Source organism: Choloepus didactylus (assembly GCF_015220235.1).
Source record: "Choloepus didactylus isolate mChoDid1 chromosome 11 unlocalized genomic scaffold, mChoDid1.pri SUPER_11_unloc3, whole genome shotgun sequence".
NCBI lineage: Eukaryota > Metazoa > Chordata > Mammalia > Pilosa > Megalonychidae > Choloepus > Choloepus didactylus.
Genome location: NW_023637580.1, coordinates 2,865,466 through 2,886,301, shown reverse-complemented (window position 1 = coordinate 2,886,301; position 20,836 = coordinate 2,865,466). Strand labels below are relative to the sequence as shown.

The 20,836-nt window shown below is 40.1% G+C and overlaps 1 pseudogene; it reads right to left on the bottom strand.

Moving 5' to 3' along the window:
- Positions 1-18,200: 18,200 nt before the first annotated feature.
- LOC119524663 lies at positions 18,201-20,154 on the bottom strand (annotated as a pseudogene).
- Between the last annotated feature and the right edge of the window lie 682 nt (positions 20,155-20,836).

The following is a 20,836-nucleotide window of genomic DNA, read 5'->3' as shown; positions in this document are numbered from 1 at the left end:
TAATTATAAAAACCAACACAAGAGAACCTAAGATGGCGGCTAGATGAGACAGGGCAACAAAACACCTCCGTGAAAAAACTAGACAAAAACCAGAAAGTGACCCAGAATACCAGTTTCAGCAATGCACCAGCTGGACAAGGTCTGCTAAAACCACAGGGACCGTGCACTTGGTGAACCAGGAGTCTGCATTCTGAAACAAGTGAGTAAGCCGGCTGAAAGCCCCGCGGCCACACTGTGGTGTGGGGAAACCCGGGATTGGCGTTTGGAGATGGACTAGTTCTTTAAAAAAAAAAAAACACCCCAGGAACAGCTGCAGTTAACTGACTGCAAGAACTGCGCAGTGAAGCATGGCAGGAGCAGGCTGTGCCAACCTTTCAGGTGTCTGGCGTGGAGGATGCCCCACTGCTGATTCCCTCAGGGCCAGGGGGCCAGAGGGGAGAGCCAAAAGGAGAAAGAAACCATGCTGGTTACAGCAGGCTTCCTGGTGGGCTGAGATACTCCTGCCTGGGGCCATACCCACAGCCCAGAGCCACACCAGGAAACCCAGTGTGACAGGGAGTGTATCCCACAGTATTGTGCACACACCACAATATCGGCCGTGGACAGTGGCCTTGGATGCATACACAGCTAGTTGTCCCAGAGCTGGGAAGGCGGAGCTGTGCAAAAAGTGGGGGGGGGGGTTGAGATGCCCCATTCAGCCATCTTTGCATCAGGCTGGGAGCGCCTCTGCACGGCCCGGTGGCCCGGGGCTTCCCATGAGGGACGGCGTGCACTTGTGACATAGCACAGCCTTCCCTCAGCAGAGGTTCCTGGAAGATCACAGCTGAGAAAGAGGCCCACTCGGAAAACCCAGGGATGCTATGTCAATGCCGGCGACTTGTGGGTCAGTGGCAGAGAAAATCTGGGGCAAAACTGAAATGAAGGCTTAGACTCTTGCAACAGCCTTGAATCTCTGGGAACACCTGGGAGGTTTGAATATTAAAAGCTGCTCTGCCTCCCTAACCACCCAGACACACACCACACATTCACGGCGGACAGTACCAAAAACACACCCAACTGAGTTCACCAATTAAACCCCACAAGAATCATTTCCCCACACACCGCAAAGACAAAGTTGAGGAGAATTGACTTGAGGGGAATAGGTGACTCGCAGACACCATCTGCTGGTTAGTTAGGGAAAGTGTATGCCACCAAGTTGTAGTTCTGAAAAATTAGACTGGTATTTTTTACAACTTGAGAGAACCCTATCAAGCAAAACAAATGCCAAGAGGCCAAAAACAACAGAAAATCTTAAAGCATATGATAAAACCAGACAATATGGAGAACCCAATCTTAAACACCCAAATCAAAATATCAGAAGAGACACAGTACTTGGCACAATTAATCAAAGGACTACAATCAAAGAATGAGAGCATGGCACAGGATATAAAGGACATGAAGAAGAACATGGGACAGGATATAAAGGACATGAAGAAGACCCTAGAAGAGCATAAGGAAGAAATTGCAAGAGTAAATAAAAAAATAGAAGATCTTATGGAAATAATAGAAACTGTTGGCCAAATTAAAAAGACTCTGGATACTTATAATACAAGATTAGAGGAAGTTGAACGACTCAGTGTCCTAGAGGACCACAGAACAGAAAATGAAAGTACAAAAGAAAGAATGGAGAAGAAATAGAAAAAATCAAAATGGATCTCAGGGATATGATAGATAAAATAAAACGTCCAAATTTAAGACTCACTGGTGTCCCAGAAGGGGAAGACAAGGGCAAAGGTCTAGAAAGAGTATTCAAAGAAATTGTTTGTTGGGGAAAACTTACCAAACCTTCTACACAATATAAATACAGAAAGCATAAATGCCCAGCAAATTCCAAGTAGAATAAATCCAAAAAACCCACTCCAAGACATATTCGGATCAGACTGTCATATACTAAAGAGAAAGAGCAAGTTCTGAAAGCAGCAAGAGAAAAGCAATTCACCACATACAAAGGAAACAACATAAGACTGAGTAGTGACTACTCAGCGGCCACCATGGAGGCGAGAAGGCAGCGGCATGACATATTTAAAATTCTGAGAAAGAAAATTTCCAACCAAGAATACTTATCCAGCAAAACTCTCCTTCAGATTTGAGGGAGAGCTTAAATTTTTCACAAACAAATGCTGAGAGATTTTGCCAGTAAAAGACCTGCCCTACTTCAGATACTAAAGGGAGCCCTACTGACAGAGAAATAAAGAAAGGAGAAAGAGATATAGAGAATTTTAACAGACATATATAGAACCTTACATCCCAAATCACCAGGACACATATTTTTCTCTAGTCATCACAGATCTTTCTCCAGAATTGACCATATGCTGGGACATAAAACAAGCCTCAATAAATTAAAAAAAAAAAACACAATTGAATATATTCAATATATTTGAATATATTGAGCACATTCTCTGACCACAATGGAATACAAATAGAAGTCAATAATTTTTTATTTGTAATTCCACTATTTACTTCCTACATCATATAAAATACACAAACTCTAATGACAAATCAGTGGTTTTGGACTCGAAGTAAAATATGTAATTTTTACAAGAACTATATAAAGGTGGGGGAATGGAGGAGTATAGGAACATAGTTTATGTGTCCTATTGAAGTTAAGTTGGTATCAAAGAAAAAGAAGATTGTTATGGATTTAAGAGGTTAATTTTAAGCCCCACAGTAAACACAAAGAAATTATCAGAGAATATGACCATAGAGACGAAAAGTAGAGTATGGGTTATGAGAAGTGGGGGAGGGGGCACTGGGGAATTAAGAAATGAGGGTAGGGTTGCTGTTTGAGGTGAAGGGAAATTTCTAGTAATGGATGGTGGGAAGGTGATAGCATTACAACATTCTAAATGTGATTAATCCCACTAATGGAAGGCTAGGGAGGGGGTGTAATAGGAAGATTTAGGCTGTATATATGTTCCCACAATTGAAAAAAAAAAAGTCTAAATAGATGACAATTGAATGCCAAGGATGATCCTGGATGGGATCTGAGGATGGAGGACAGGAGGCTCAAAGGGACACAGCTGAGACATAAGAAGAAAAAAAAAAAGGAACTATAGAATGTAAGATTTATATCAATGTTGAATTTCTTGAACTTCTTAGCTGTGCTTAATGGGATTGCATAAAAGAATGTTCTTGTTCATGGGAATTGTATATGTGAATTATAGTGTTTGTTCAAGGATGTGTGCAGCTTGCTTTCATATGTTCAGAAGACGAGAGCAATAGATGGATGATAGGGAGGGAGGGGGGGAAAGAGAAATAGTGGTGTGACAGCAGGTTAAAATCGGTGGATCGGGGTATCGGGGGAGGGGGGGTTAGGGTATGCTGGAGTTCTGTGTATGGGGTTTGTATTGTTTTTGCAACTGTTCCTATAACTTTGAATTTATTTCAAAATAAAATTTAAAAAAAAAACCTACACAAGTGGAGCACAAACTTCCATCTTTCCCCCCCCCACCACCATGGAACAAATCATGTCGCATAAATAAGTCCTATTAAACGCATGTCTAACTTCACACCTGGGATTGTTCTTCAGTCCTAAGTCTAAGCTGGGTTGTAGCGATTGGTGAGTGCAGCCAGGGGGACCGAGGGGCTGCTGGCCATAGTAGGCATGAATTTTAGGACGGGAGAATCTGAGGGGGGAGATCTCAAATTGTCCCATATCATCCACATGGGGAGGGGTGGCTGTCCTCCTGGATGGTAATTCCACAAGTGCGTGGGGATGCCCTGAAAACTCCAGCGGGGTTGCCAGTTGTTTTGCAACAGACAGTAGGACAATTAGATTTGAGTGAGAAGAAAAGAGACTGCCAAATAGCAGCCAGGAGCCTTGAGGATGGCTGCTGAGGCAGAACAAGGGGTGAAAGCTACTGCACAGCATTTAGAAGAGAAAATAAAATTAGAGAGAGAGATGCGCCTTGCCCAGGCTGAAATGAAGGACTCTGACTGATCACCGCTCTGAGTGGACGATTAGCTAGAGACTCTGGCATGTAGATATGCCCAAGCCAAAGGCCATAAATTGCCTCAGCCTCAAGTCCAGAGAATTGTAGCTACTCCTGGATGGGACCCCAAAGCATTGGACCCCATAAACTCCTTCTTAGGTGAGGAAGGGGAGGAAGAGTGGGAACCTTTGGGTTTTATTTAAAAAAAAAAAAAGTAAAAATTTTAGTTATGAGCCTATGAGAAAAAGTTTATTTCTGTAACACAATCTGGCCTCAATAAGATTTGAAATCAGGAGAGAAAGGACTTCATGGAAAGAAGACTGCATTATAATTAGAATTGTTCTGAAACAGGGTAGAAATAGGATGAAATGATGTATATTCAATCCTGTATTTGCCCCACTCAAAAGTATTTCTGTGCTTCTGTTTCTTGTGACTAACTTTCTGTTTGTCTTGTCTGCCTGTTGAATGTATATTCTTATACCTCCATATTTTAACAAAATTCTTAAAGAGCTCTATTGGAGTTGCTTAAAAATAAATAAGCAATATATATTTACATATATATTGTATATATATGTATATATTATGTATGTAATATATATGTAATATATAATATATGTAACATATATAATATATATATGTAATATATATATATGTAAATATATATTACTCCTGGAGTCCCAAAGAAAAAAAAGGAAAAAAAAGCCATCTTTGCTGTCTTTGCTGCAGAGTTCAAAGCTTTAGTTCTGTAATTACTGTAAACAAATCTGGACATTAAAAGGAAACCACCACTGGAATTTCCCTAAGCAGCAGAAGGCTGCCGGAGGGCTGCCTCTAGAAAAGGCAAAGACCTTTCCCAATTGTCCGGATCACACCTTTAAGTAAAATACATCTAGTAATTGGAAATAATTAAAAGTAAGGTGTAGAAACTCCCCAAATCCCGCTGCCCTGATTTAAACTTTTAAATTCAAGTTCAACTAGACAAGCCTTTCTTTCTGTCTCATTTACCCCTGCCACCAAGGCCTAGGCACTAAGGCAGCTATGGGGGAAGGGCTGGTTGCAGAAAGGTGGGGAAGGTGAAGTTTTTTTTTTTTTCCAGACCTGGAAATTAAAAATGGTAGACATAGAAAAAATGCTGTGTAATAAGCCATATTTGTTCAACATCATTTTATTTTGGATCTTGCTAAGGCTTTTTTTTTTTTTTTTTTTTTATCTCCCTAGGAAAATCAAGCCAGCTTGCATTTGCTTTCTCCCAGGGAGACCAACAATGGACTTTTTCTGTACTTCTCCAAGGCTATTTACATAGCCTGGACATCTGCCATTGTCTCCTGGCAAAGGACTTGGCTAAGTGGAAAAGTACTGCTAGTGTAACTCTATTTCACTAATCAGTAACTCTCTTTAAGGTGCACTGTTTCTCTGCACTGCAAATGCCAAATGGCTTCTTTGGGGGTTGCTGGGATATTGGAGACCTTTGTTCCTCACTTAGCCCAACTGTTATAACCCTTGTATATCTGGATTAGAAAAGGCTATCTCTGGGAATGGAACACCTCCCAATACGCTGCATTTAAAAAGGCAAAAAGGGCAATAACACAGGCACAAGCACTGAGGGGCACAGATCCAGGCATGCACTGTGAATTGGATGTAGCCAGAACTAATATTGTCTTTGGGTGGGGTCCATGGCAGAGGCAACATTCTAAATGAATGTTCCTTGGCTTTTAATGTGTAAGAAAGGGTTAAGTTTAGCTTTCACATAAAAACAACATGGAATAGGGAAAATGGAGACTCAGCAGCAGAACTGGCTTAAACTGGCTCTGTGGTAAAGGGAAGGAGAGAGAGAGCCATGACTTAAGCCTACAATCAGTGCCAGCTCCCTATATGGGAAAATAACCAGGGTTACTGGAATGTAAAGGGATGTGGGGTATAATCAAAGGTGGGAACTCTCAGCAAGAGATTTAAACTAGTTAACTCTCTCTGATAGTTGTACAATTCAAAATCTCAAAGGCGGGTGAGTTAGCTCTCAGATAGGCTGTAACCTCTGGAGTACCCAGCCAATGGGGAAACAGGGTAGGGGCATGCGTATTAGGTATAACTATTGCTAGGTTCTTTCATTCAGCACACCCGCCACTTTTCTTTGGTGGTGTGCCCGCTCTTACAAGATTGTAAATAAATTCTTTTCTCCTCCACAATTGTGTGAGCATTTATTACAGCATTCTTTCCAACAGGTCACATTTGTGGAAAGGGGCAAACTGAGAAAAAAACCTCCTGAAAAGGCAATTTTGTCCTGTATATAATGCCTTATTGCAAGTGTAGGGACTGATGCAAAGATGCCCCATCACCTTAAAAATGGCCATCCCTATTCAGGGGTGGATTACTGACACAGCTTCTAAGCCACACTGTAGCAGTACACAGCTGAGAACACTGGCCAGGTGGACAGCCTACCTTCTACAGTGCAGTATTTTCAATATCAACCCTCTGAATGAAGAAATGCATGAGATTTTTGGACCAGTGTCCTATATAGAGGATTCAACAGCTAAAGTTGCTGTCCCTAAGGTAGCTGTTGAAATGACAAGAATGGTGGAGAAACATCTGGGATGCCTGCCAGTGACAAAAGGTAACTGTTGCCTGCAGCTAGTGGACATCACTAGAGTACCCTTTGTGCTCCCTGCATCAACCACATAGGCTACCACACCAGATGGGACACAAGGACTACATTGGTCCCTTTCCATTCTCAAGGCATGCTTTTATGGCCATGGACACGGCTATAGGACTTTTTTTAGCTTTCCTAGTGGAGAAGGCAAACCAGCAGGTCACCATCAGCTGTTTGGAAAGGGTGTGTGCTCTGTATGGCACATGCACACAAATAGGCAGTGATCAGGGGGCCCCTTTCACTGAACAAATGACCCAAGCATGGGCTTTGGACTACAAAATCTCTACAGCAAAAAGGTTTTATCAGGCCCTAACCTGCCTAAGTGCCACACAAAGAGCTGCAGTCCCAGCTTCTATTGAAATGCTAATGGTGGGATGAATGCAAGCATTGAGAATCCAAGTTAGGGGGCCTAAGCGGGGAAACAGGAAGAATTTGTTGTTGCCTGTGCCTCAGACCATGAAAAACGGGGAAAATTAGGTCAATTGCCTTTGGTGCTGGCCTATGCAGCTGCACTGGTTAGGAATGCTAAGTCCCCGGGGAATAAGAGTTACTCAAAATATTGTAATAAGCTGGGGTCTCCTATTCCCACAGAAGACTTATGCATGACAATGAGCCTGTCTGGTAACTTGTTATCAACCAATAGCTCTCCAGCATGTAATTATCCCTTATTGCTCCCCATAAATGTCTTTTCTTTTTGCCTGGCAATCACCTTCCTACAGTGAGCATCAGTAACTCATACCCATAATCTAACCCAATGTTAGTTTGCACAGATTTGCCATCTTCAGGCAATACAGGCCTTCCTTGGACTGTGACACTTGCAAACTGGACTGTGTGGAATACCCTTCTGGCATACCAGAATTCAGCAATTATCAGTAGACCCCTTGTCTAAATGGTTTAATTCCCCTTCTTGGCCATGGTGCCATCTCTTTGTGAATTTGTTTTCTCCTTTGGAGGGAACTTCTAGTGTTCCGTTGTCTATGGATACAATGTCTGTCCAATGGTCAATGAAGTCTGCTATGTGGGGGTGGATTGTGGGGGCCCAGTTCATGCACTGAAACTTTATTTTGCTTCATTTTACATCCCCCTTTTGGTCAAGATATTCTCCATCCCACAAAGCCAGGTCCATATTCATCCCTGGGAGTCATATCCCACATTGCCAGGGAGATTTACACCCCTGGGTGTCAGATCCCACACAGGCAGGAAGGCAGTGAGTTCAACTGCTGAGCTGGCTTAGCTAGAGAGAGAGAGAGGGGGCCACATCTGAGCAACAAAGAGGCACTCAGGGGGAGACTCTTAGGCACAATTATAAGCAAGTTTAGCTTCTCCTTTGCAATAACAAGCTTCAAAAGGGCAAGTCCATGATAGAGGGAAGCTAATTATTTTTTAAATGCAATAGCTTTTTTTTTACTTTATCAAAAAATTTAAAAAAAGTCAAACAAAACGAAACAGAGGAATAAGGAAAACAATTAACCTAAAATGATTGCATTGCTTCCAACCTGTCACTACCACACCCCCCAAAAATTAACAGACCCTAACAAAACAAAGGAATAAGAAAAACAAATAACCTAAAATAACTACATTGCTTCTAACATGTTCCTACCATGCCCAAGAAAATTTGCAAACCAGAATCATTCCTGAGCATTCCCACAACATTGAGATTACCCTCAATACCTTATCTGTTTTTATTAAATTATCATTCCTCCTTCACTAGTTGCTGTCTATCTCTAGGTCCCCTACCTTCTACAATGTAAAATACTTATGTTTCATTTTTCACCCAGTTCACATTAGTGGTAGCATACAATATCTCTATTTTTGTGTCAGGCTTATTTCACTCATCATTATATCTTCAAGGTTCATCCATGTTGTCATATGTTTCACGACCATCTTCCTTCTTACCGCCTTGTAGTATTCCATCATCTGTGTATACCACATTTGAAGGACATTTGGATTGTTTCCATCTCTTGGCAATTGTGAATAATGCTGCTTTGAACATTGGTGTGAAAATATCTGTTCCTGTCACTGCTTTCAGATCTTCTGGGTATATACCAAGAAGTGAAATTGATGGATCAAAGGGTAACTCGACATCTAGTTTTCTAAGGAACCACCAGGCTATCTTCCAGAGTGGCTGTACCTTTATACAGTCCACCAAAAATGAATAAGAGTTCTAATTTCTTTACGTCCCCTTCAGCATTTGTAGTTTCCTGTTTATTTAATAGCAGCCATTCTAATTGGTGTGAGATGATATCTCACTGTTGTCTTAATTCATATCTCCCTAATAGCTAGTGAAGATGAACATTTTTTCATGTGTGTTTTAGCCATTTGTATTTCCTCTTCAGTGAAGTATCTTTTCATAGTATTTGCCCATTATATAATTGGGCTGTTTCTATTGTCACTGAGTTTTAGGATTTCTTTATATATGCAACATACGAGTCTTTTGTCAGATAAATGGTTTCCAAATATTTCTTCCCATTGAGTTGGCTGCCTCTTCACTTTTTTGACAAATTCCTTTGTGGTAAGAAGCTTTTTATTTTGAGGAGATCCCATTTATCTATTTTTTCTTTCATTGCTCATCCTTTGGCTTTAAGGTCTTAGAAGTGACCTCCTAATACAAGGTCTTGAAGATGTTCCCCACATTATCTTCTAGGAGTTTTATGGTACTGTCTCTTATATTGAGGCCTTTGATCCACTTTGAGTTAATTTTTGTGTGGGGTATGAGGTGGGGGTCCTCTTTCACTTCTTGAGATATGGCTTTACGGTTCTCCCAAAACCATTTGTTGAAGAGACTCTTAGGTCACACTTCGGTGGATATGGGGGCTTTATAAAAAATCAGTTGACCATAGATCTGTGGCTCTACTTCTGAATTCTCAGTTTGATTCCATTGATCAATATGTCTATCTTTGTGCCAATACCATGCTGTTTTGACTGTCATGGCTTTACAGTAATCTTCAAAGTCAGGAAGTGTAAGTCCTTCCACTTCCTTTTTCTTTTTTAGAAAGTTTTTAGCAATTCAAGGCATCTTCCCCTTCTAAATAAATTTGATTACAAGTTTTTCCAAGTTTGCAAAGAAGGTTGTTGGAATTTTGATTGGAATCACATTGAATCTGTAAATGAGTTTGTGTAGTATTGACATCTTAATGATATTTAGCTTTCCTATTCATGAACACGGAATATTTTCCCATCATTTTAGGTCTCATTCTATTTCTTTTAGTAAAGTTATGCAATTTTCTATGCATAGGTCTTTTACATCCTTGGTTAAGTTTATTCCTAGGTAGTTGATTTTTTTTTAGTTGCTATTGAGAAAAGAATCTTTTTCCTCAGTGTCTCTTCAGTTGGGTCATTTCTACTGCATAGGAACATTACTGACTTATGTGCATCAATCTTGTATCCTGCTACTTTGCTGAATTTGTTTTTTATCTCAAGTTGCTGTGTCATTGTTTTCTCAGGGTTTTCCAAATATAAGAACACATCATCTGCAAATAATAACAGCTTTACTTCTTCCTTTTTAATCTGGATGCCTTTTATTTCTTTGTCTTGCTGGATTGCCCTGGCTAGCACTTCCAGCACAATGTTGAATAACAGTGGTGACAGTGGGCATCCTTATCTAATTCCTGATCTTAGAGGAAAGGCTTTCAGTCTCTTGCCATTCAGTACTATGCTGGCTGTGGGTTTTTCATATATGCCTTTTATCATATTGAGGAAGTTTCCTTCAATTCATACCTATTGAAGTGTTTTTATCAGGATGCTGGGTTTTGTCAAATGCTTTTTCAACATCTATTGAGATGATCATTTGATTTTTCCCTTTCGATTTGTTAATGTGTTGCATTACATTGATTTTCTTATGTTGAACCATACTTGCATGCTTGGAATTAACCCCATTTGGTCATGGTGTATGATTTTTTAAGTGTCTCTGGATTTGATTTGCAAGTATTTTGTTGAGAATTTTTGCCTTTATATTCATGAGGGAGATTGGCCTGGAGATTTCATTTCTGGTAATATCTTTATGTGGTTTTGGTATTACAGTGAGGTTAGCTTCATAAAATGAGTTTGGTAGTGTTCCATTTTCTTCAATTTTTTCAAAGAGTTTAAGTAAGATTGGTATCAGTTCTTTTTGGAAAGTTTGGTAGAATTCCACTGTGAAGCCATCTGGCCCTGGGCATTTATTTGTTGGAAGCTTTTTGATGACTGATTGGGTCTCTTTAATTGTGATTGGTTTGTTGAGGTCTTCTATTTATTCTCTGGTCAATCTAGGCTGCTCGTGTGTTTCCAGGAAATTGTCCATTTCCTCTAAATTATCTAGTTCATTGGCAAACAGTTGTTTCTAGTATCCATTTACAAATTTTTTAATTTCTTTGGGACCCACAATAATATCACCTCTCTCATTTATTGTTTTGTTTATTTGGGTCTTCTCTCTTTTTGATTTTGTCAGTCTAATTAAGGGCTTGTCAATCTTTTTGATCTTCTCAAAGAACCAAATTTTGGTGTTATTTATTCTATTGTTTTTTGCTGTTCAGCATGTTACTTATTTCTCTTTAATCCTTGTTATTTCTTTTTTTCTACTTGGTTTAGTATTAGTTTGCTGTTCATTTTCTAGCTTCTTCAGTTTTTCCATTAGTTTTTTGATTTCGGCTCTTTCTTCCTTTTTAATGTATGCAGTTAGAGCTGCAAACTTCCCCCTCAATATCTCCTTTGCTGCATTCCACAAGTTTTGATATGTTGTGCTTTTGTTTTTGTTCATCTCTAGATATTCAGAAATTTCCCTTGCTGTTTCTTCTTTTATCTACTGATTATTTAGGAGTGTGTTGTTTAACCTCCAGATATTTCTGAATGTTCTAAATCTTTGATATTGACTTCTAATTTTATTCCATTGTGATCAGAGAATGTGCTTTGAATAACTTCAATCTTTGTAAATTATTGAGGCTTGTTTCATGGCCAAGCATATGATCAATTCTGGGGAAAGTTCCATGAGCTCTAGAGAAGAATGTGTATTCCAGTGATTTGGGATGTAATGCTCCACATATGTCTGTTAAGTCTAATAATTCATTTATTGCATTGTTTAGGTTTTCAGTTTCCTTATTGCTCCAATATCTGGCTGGTCTATCTATAGGAGAGATGATGTATTGAAGTCTCCCACAAATATTGGGGAAACATCTATTGCTTCCTTCAGTTTTGCCAATGTTTGCCTAATGTACTTTGTTGTGCCTTGATTGAATTCATGGGCATTTATGATTGTTATTTCTTGTTGTTGAATTATCCCTTTCATTAGTATATAGTGACCTTCTTTGTCTCTTATGACATCCTTTCATTTAAAGTCTATTTTGTCTGAGGTTAATAGTGATACTCCTGCTTTCTTTTTGCTGTAGGTGGTATGGAATATATTTTTCCATCCTATCACTTTCAATTTCTTTGAGTCTCTGGATCTAAGATGAGTCTCTTTTAAGCAATATATTGATGATTCATAGTTTTTTAGTCCATTTGCCAATCTATAGCTTTTAATTGGGAGATTAATCCATTCATATTCAATGTTATTACTGTGAAGGCAGTTCTTGAATCAGCCACCATACCTTTGGTTTTTATTTGTCAGATACAGTTTTCCCCCTACTCTCTTTATTTCCTTTAAACTTTACCCTTACTAAAACTCTTTAGTTCTGAGCCCTTCACCAGAACTCTCTCCCCTTTCTTTTTTTCTCTGCTGGTAGGGTTGCCTTTAGTATTTATTGCAGGTGAGGTCTCTTGTTAGTAAATTCTCTCAGCATTTGTTTGTCTGTGAAGGTTTTAACCTCTCCCTAAAATTTGAAGGAGAGCTCTGCTGGATAAAGAATTCTTGGTTGGCAATTATTCTCTTTTAGAATTTAGGTATGTCATACCACTGTCTTCTCACCTTCACGGTGGCTGCTGAGTAGTCAGTACTTACTCTTACGTTGTTGCCTTTGTATGTAGTGAATTGCTTCTCTCTTGCTGCTTTCAGAACTTGCTCCTTCTCTTCAGTGTTTGACAGTCTGATCAGAATATATCTCAGAGTGGGTTTATTTTGATTCATTCTATTTGGAGTTTGTTGGGCATCTATGATTTGCTTATTTATGTCATTTAGAAGGGTTGGGAAGTTTTCCCCAACAATGTTTTTGAATACTCTTCCTAGAGCTTTACCCTTCTCTTCCCCTTCTGGGACACCTATGATTCTTATATTTGTGCACTTCATGTTGTCCATCATATCTCTGAGAGCCATTTCAAATTTCTCAATTTTTTTCTGCATTCCTTCTTTTTCTTCTTTCACTCTACAAAACTTTTTCTTCAAGTTCACTTATTATTTCCTCTACTTCATCTAACCTTCTGCTATGGGTTTCCAGAATCTTTTTAATTTGATCAACAGTTTCTTGTATTTCCATAAGCTCCTCTATTTTTTATTTACTCTTGCAAATTCTTCTTTATGCCCTTCTAGGGTCTTCTTGATGTCCTTTATATCCTGAGCCATGATATTTTTGTTTATGATTACTGCTTTGATTAATTGCTCCAAGTTCTGTGTCTCCTCTTGTTTTTGGTTTGGGTGACTGGATTATTGCTATCTTCTGGTTTCTTCATATGCTTTAAAATCTTCTGTTGTTTTTTGGCCTCTTGGCATTTGCCTATCTTAATAGGATTCTTTTAGGATATGCAGGCTTATTTAAACAATCATCTATAATTTGACAGAGCTACAGTTTGGTAGAGTGAACTTTCCCTGACCTACCAGTAGATGGTATGCCTGAGCCACCTCTTACCCTCAAGCCAATTCTCCCCAAATTCATCTATGCAGCTAGTGGGGGTCCAAACCTTGTGGAGGTCCAATCAGTGCATGAATTTTCTGTGTGCATTGGGACCATAAGCCCTGTGGGTGGCATGCCCTATGCAGCTTGGCAGGGAAGACAGCTGTAAGACCCAGTACTCCCAGTTGTTCCTGAGGCTGTGGCTGGAATATATTGGGGCTGTAGCATGTATCAAACTGTTCAGCTCAGATTCCCTGAGTCCTTTTCTGCTCTGGGCCCACAAGTCCCTGTGATTGGTATAGGGTTCTTGGCACTTCTGTGTGGCACCCCTGCCTCTGGGCTGTGCACTCTTTGGTCTTCTGCTGAAGAGGATTGTGTGCTGTCATGGATAAGTGGATTCCCTATGAAAGCTTGTGGCCATGGTGCTGCAAAGGGGGCTCTCCAAGCCTGCTGAAAAGATGGCTGTATGGATCATGGATACTTCCCACTTCCTTGGTCCTCTGCCTGCTGCAGTGTCCCATTCCTGCCTTGGAGGCTGTAAAAATAGCTGTGGGTGTGTGAAGGGCTATAACACACACAAGATACTGAGGTGGGTGCTGGGGCATGAAAGGCACTCCCTGCCATGCTCCACTGCAGCTCCCACTGCCAGCCCCCAGGCTTCTGCTTTCTGGGTTTTCAAACTAACCACCTCCAAACACAGTACCTAGGTTTCTCCCTGCTGTGGTGCAGCTTGGCTGCCATTTCCCCAGCACTCTCAAATGCACATGCTTCTGAATGTAGTCTGTGGGTTTCTTCAAGTGCACAGTCACTGTGGATGTATAAGAACTTGCCCAGCCAGAGGAACACTGGAGCAGCTATTCTGGAGCACTTTCTGTCTTTTATCTAGTGTTTTTCATGGAGGAGAATTTTGCTCTTTCTCTCCTAATCTGCCGTCTTGGATCTCCCACCCAACCTTTCACACTCAATTTGTTTTTGTCCTTGGGTCTTAGTTGAGTCTCTTGCAGACAGCATACAGATGGATCCGGTATTTTTAACCCTCCTGCCAGTCTATGTCTTTTTATGGGTTGCTTAATCTATTAACATTTGATGTTATTATTGTAAAGGCAGTACTTTAACCATTTGCCTTTTGAATTTTATCAGTCACATCTTATTTTTTCTCTCTTTTTACTGTATTAGTTACACTTGCTGCTAATCTTCATCTGTACACTGTTCACCAAGACTCCATCTCCTGTATTTTCCTATCTGTGTAGCACTCCCTTTAGTATTTCTTGCAGAGAGGGCTCTTGTTCATGAACTCTCTCAGTGTCTGTTTATGTGTAAATATTTTAAACTCTAATTTTTAAAAATCTTCTTTTACTGTTTTACTGAAATATATTCACATACAATGCAATCATCCATGATGTACAATCAACTGTTCACAGTGCCATCATATAGTTGTGCATTCATCACCACAATCAATGCTTGAACATTTTCCTTACACCAGAAAGAATAAAAATAGTAATAAAAAATAAAATTAAAAAAGAACACCAAATCTTTCCATTCCCCATCCCCACCTATTTTTCATTTAGTTTTAATCCCCATTTTTCTATTCATCCATCCATACATTGGATAAAGGGAGTGTGAGTCACAAGGTTTTCACAATCACACCGTCACCCCATGTAAGCTACATAGTTATACAATTGTCAAGAATCAAGGCTACTGGGTTGCAGCTCAAGAGATATTTCCTTCTAGCTGTTCCAATACACTAAACTCTAGGGATATCTACATAGTGCATAAAAATACCCTCCAGAGTGACCTCTTGACTCCATTTGAAATCTCTCCACCACTGAAACTTTATTTTGTTTCATTTTGCTTCCCCCTCTTGGTGAAGAAGATTTTCTCAATCCCATGATGCTAGGTCCAGGCTCATCCCCAGGAGTCATATCCTGCATTGCCAGGGATATTTTCACCCCTGGGAGTCAGGTCCCACATAGGGGGAAGTGCAATGAGTTCACCTGCTGAGTTGGCTTAGCTAGAGAGAGAAAGCCACATCTGAGCAACAAAGAAAGAAGTACTCTGGGGGAGAACCTTAGGCACAATTTTAAGTAGGCTTTGCAACAATAAGCTTCATAAGGGCAAGGCCTAAGATCAAGGATTTGGTACACCAAATTCTCAGTCCTCAATGTCTATGAGAACACCAGCAATAACCCAGGTGGAGATGTCCCAACACTTCCTCATTTTCCCCCAGCTCCTTGGTGGGGGGCACATATATGTTTTTATTCTCTGCCCCAGTTACTTTGGGATGTATCACTGTTTCACACTAACCTGTACAAACCTACCAGATTTCACTTCCTATTCAAACTTCCATGTAATTATGGTGTTTGAATAAATTGACCACACAAGTTAAATTTTTTTAGTGTGCTATAGAAGATTTATGTCCTGCACCAAATAAACATCTCTTTCCTTGGTCTCACATGGAAGTTGGAGTTTTAAAACACAGTCAGTATTGTCATTTACCCTTTGGCTTGCTTTGCCTTAGTCCCTACCAGATCTGCTTCATTCATATCTCTAATTGAAGTCTGGACTCTTTTTCATCTTTTATAATGGCTGCTGTAGGTTCTAATACTGACATTCATATCTGCTGAGCTCTAGCTCTGAGTTTCAGGTGTCACACAGATACCCAAAATTCCAGAGACTGAGCAGGTTATACAGTAAGGGATCAGCATCTCAGAGTTTGGAGATAGCCATTACAATTCAGGAACAGAATTGACTGCTGTAAGAGTTTACAATCCAGGGACCATTACAATAATTATTTCCCTGTTAGGCTGTGTTCTAAGACTCAATTTTGAGTTTACACATTGTAGTTACTCCATGTTGGTGAGGCAGTATAATGTTTGTCTTTTTGTTTCTGGAGTACTTTGCTCAAAATGCTGCCTACAGGATCCATTCACCTCATTGCATGTCTCACAGCTTCACTCCTTGTAGTTGCTCATCATTCCATTCTGTTCATCAGTCCATGTACCCATTGCAAATCATGAATACTGACTCCATAAACACTAGTGTGCAAATGTCCATTCATGTCCCTGTTCTCAGATCTTCCAAGTATATACTCCATAATGAGGTTGCAGGACCTTATGACACCCACATACTTAGCTTTTTATGGAACCACCATCCTGTCCTCCAGATGGGCTCACCCTTCTGCTACTCCCCCAACAGTAAATAGGTACATCCCTCTCTCCATGTTTTCTCCAGCACTTTTACCCTATTCATATTTTTCCTACAATTTTATAGAGATATATTCACATACCATACCTTCATCCACAGTGTGAAATCAATTGTTCATGGTATCAACATATAGTTGTGCATTTATCATCAGAATCAGCACTTGAATATATTCATTACTGTGAAAAAATTTTAAAGAATAATAAAAAGATACTGAAAATAACAAAATACAAATGGTACAATATAATAATAAGATAAGACACCACCACCACTACAAAGAATCCCATATCCCTCCCTTATAGTCCCCTCCTATACACATTTAGCTTTGGTATACTGCCTTTGTTACGTTTAATGGAAGCATATTACAATGTCACTGTTGACCATAGACTTCAATTTGCTTTGATTATATTTTTCCCCAATACCATCCCTTTTTCAACACTTTGCATGGTAGACATTCATTTGTTCTCCCATATGTGAAGACATTTTTATATTTATACATTTATTCACAATCATTGACCACTATTGTTTTCACTAAGTTATACAGTCTGTCTTTTATCATCTATCTTTACTTCTGGTGTCATACATGCCCTTAGCCCTCCACTTTCAGCTTTACTCACAGACATCCTTGATCAGTATACTTACAATATTGTGCTACCATCACACTGTATTATGCCATCTATTTCTGGATATATACAATCAATCCTGATGAACATTCTATACTCCTTCAGCATCAAATGTCCTATCTCTACCCTCTTTCTATCTCCTGACAACCTGTGTTCTCAGCTTTAAACTCTCAAATTTGCTCATTAATGTTAGTTCATATTAGTGAGGCCATACAGCATTTGTCCTTTTGTTTCTGGCTAACTTCATTCAACGTAACATCCTGAAGGTTCATCCACCTTATATGTTCCATGACTTTGTTCTGTCTTACAGCTACATAATATGCCATCATTTGTATATGCCACAGTTTGTTCATCCACTCATCCATTGATGGGCATTTGGGCTGTTTCCATCTCTTGACAATCATGAATAATGCTGCTCTAAACATCAGTTTACAGATGTCTGTTCATGTCTTAACTTTCAGTCCCTCTGAGTATATTATATAACTTCTAATGGAATAGCTGGATCATATGGCAAATCTACACATAGCTTCCCGAAGGAACAACACACTGCCTTCCAGAGAGGCTGTGCTAATCTACGTTCCCTCCAACAGTGTATAAGAGTGCCTCTTTATCCATATCCTCTCCAGCACTTGTAATTTTCTGTTTTTTGGATAATCACCATTCCAGTAGGTGTGAGATGACATCTCATTTTGGTTTTGATTAGCATTTCCCTAATAGCCAGTGAAGCTGAGCATTTTTCATATGTTTTTGAGCCATTTGTATTTCTTCTTCAGAAAAGTATCTGACAATGTCTTTTTTTTTCCAATTTTAAGTAGCTTTATTTAAGACATTGCATTTTCCACTTACCACACAGTGCTAATATAAAGTGCAATGTTATGTCCTGTTCCTGTGCACATATTTCATAGTCAAGTATTAAGAATGCCCAGGAATTTTGAATAGCAGCTGAACTGCCACAGAATGTGCTACAAATTTTGATCCTTCAATTTTTTTTTACCATGGAACAATGCTAAGTATGCTGATTGATTTACTCAGCCTCTTCAATAGTGGGTCCAGAAGAGGCACCACCAGAAGGAGGAGCTCCACCACCAGGGAAGCCCCCAGGCATTCCACCTGGCCTCCCTCCTGGCATGCCTCCTGCACTCTGGTACAGCTCAGTAATGATGGGGTTGCAGACTTTCTCCAGTTCCTTCTGCTGATGCTCAAATTCTTCCTTTTCTGCAGTCTGATTCTTATCTAGCCAATTGATGATTTCATTGCATTTGTCAAGAATCTTCTGCTTGTCCTCATCATTGATCTTGCCTTGAAGTTTCTCATCTTCAACTGTTACTTTCATGTTAAATGTATGGGACTTAAGTGAATTCTTGGAGGATACCTTGTTTCTCTGCTTCTCATCTTCAGCTTTGTGCTTCTTGGCTTCCTGGACCATGTGCTCAATGTCTTCTTTGCTCAAACAACCCTTGTCTATTAGTGATGGTGATCTTGTTCTCTTTCCTATGCTCTTATCCACAGCTGAAACATTGAGGATGCCATTAACATCGATGTCAAAGGTGACATCCATCTGAGGAACACCATGTGGGGGCAGGAGGTATCCTGATAAGTTCAAACTTGCCAAGCAGGTTGTTATCGTTGGTTATAGCATGCTCACCTTCATAAACCTGCATGAGTACACCTGGCTGGTTGTCAGAGTAGGTAGTGAAGGTCTGCATCTGCTTGGTGGGAATTGTAGTATTGCACTTGATGAGGACAGTCATGACTCCACCAGCAGTTTCAATACAAGGGAAAGAGGAGTGACATTTAAGAACAGCAAATCCTGAACATTTTCAGATTTGTCTCCAGACAGGATGGCTGCCTGAATAGCTGCACCATAAGCAGCAGCCTCATCAGGGTTGATGCTTTTGTTCAGTTCTTTTCCATTGAAGAAGTCCTGGAGGAGTTTCTGAATCTTGGGGATATGAGTAGAACTGCCCACCAGAACAATACCATGGATCTGTGATTTGTCCAGCTTGGCATCCCTAAGGGCTTTCTGCACAGGGTCCAAAGTGCCATGGAACAGGTCAGCATTCAATTCTTCAAACCGGGCATGGGTAATGGAGGTATAGAAGCTGATTCCTTCATATAGAGAATCAATCTCAATACTGGCCTGGGTGCTTGAAGAAAGAGTGTGCTTAGCTCATTCACAAGCAGTACGGAGATGGCAGACAGCTCTCTTGTTCTCACCGATGTCCTCATGCTTGTGCTTGAACTTTGCAATAAAATGGTTTACCATTTGGTTGTCAGAGTCTCTCCACCTACGTATGTGTCTCCAGCTGTTGATTTGACCTCAAAGATTCCATCTTCAATAGTGAGGATTGACACATCAAAAGTGCCACCTCCCAAGTCAAAGATCAGCACATTTCTTTCAGCACCAACCTTTTTGTCTAAGCCATAAGCAATAGCAGCAGTAGTTGGCTCATTGATGATTCTGAGTATGTTGAGGCTGGCAATGGTACCAGTATCTTTGGTGGCCTGATGCTGAGAGTCATTAAAATAAGCTGGCACTGTGACAACAGCATTGGTAACAGTCTTCCCAAGGTAGGCTTTCTGCAATTTCCTTCATTTTCATCAGCACCATACAGGATACCTCCTCTGGATAGAAACTCTTGGTCTCGCCCTTGTATTCTACTTGGGCCTTGGGCCTGCCTGCATCATTCACCGCCACAAAAGGCCAATGCTTCATGTCAGACTGGACAACAGCATCATCAAATCTATGCCCAATCAGATGATTGCCATAAAAAACCATGTTGGTGGGATTCATTGAAACTCGATTCTTCACAGCATCACCAATCAAACAAATATTCAGTATCAGTAAAGGCCACATAGCTTGGAGTTGTTTGGTTCCCCCAATTGTTGGCAATTATCTCCACTTTTCCATGCTGGAGGACACCCACACATGAGAAGGTGGTGCCAAGATCAATGCCAACTGCAGGTCCCTTAGACATGGTTGCTTGTTGTAGGCCTGGCTCATAAAGAAAAACAGAATCCCTGAAAGCTAGTGCCACATTCAATAAGTGCCCATGTCTTTTGCCCATTTTTTAATTGGGTTGTTTATCTTTCTGTTGAGTTGTAGGATCCCTTTATATATTTGGGATATTAAACCCTTATCTGATATGTGGTTTCCAAATATTGTTTCCCATTGCATAGGCTGCCTTTTTATTTTTCTGACAAAGTCCTTGATATACAAAAGCTTTTAATTTTGAGGAGATCCCATTTATCTATTTCTGTATCTATTGGTTGCTCATGCTTTGGGTGTAAAGTCCAGGAAGCCACCTCCTGTCATTGTATCTTTAACACATTGCCCTACATTTTTTCTAAGAGTCTTATGGTCTTAGTGCTAATGTTTAGGTCTTTGATCCATTTCAAGTTAATAGTTGTATAAGCTTTGAGGTAAGAGTCCTCTTTCATTCTTTTGGGATGAAGAGGCTGCTCTGTCCCAGGTGCATTGGCTTGACTGCCTTATCAAAGATCAATTGTCCATAGATGTGAGGGTCTATTACTGATCACTCAATTCAATTCCATTGTTTGGTGTATCTCTCCTTATGCCAGTACCATGCTGTTTTGACCATTGTAGCTTTGTAATACATTTCAAAGTCAGGTATTATGAGACCTCCCACTTCATTCCTG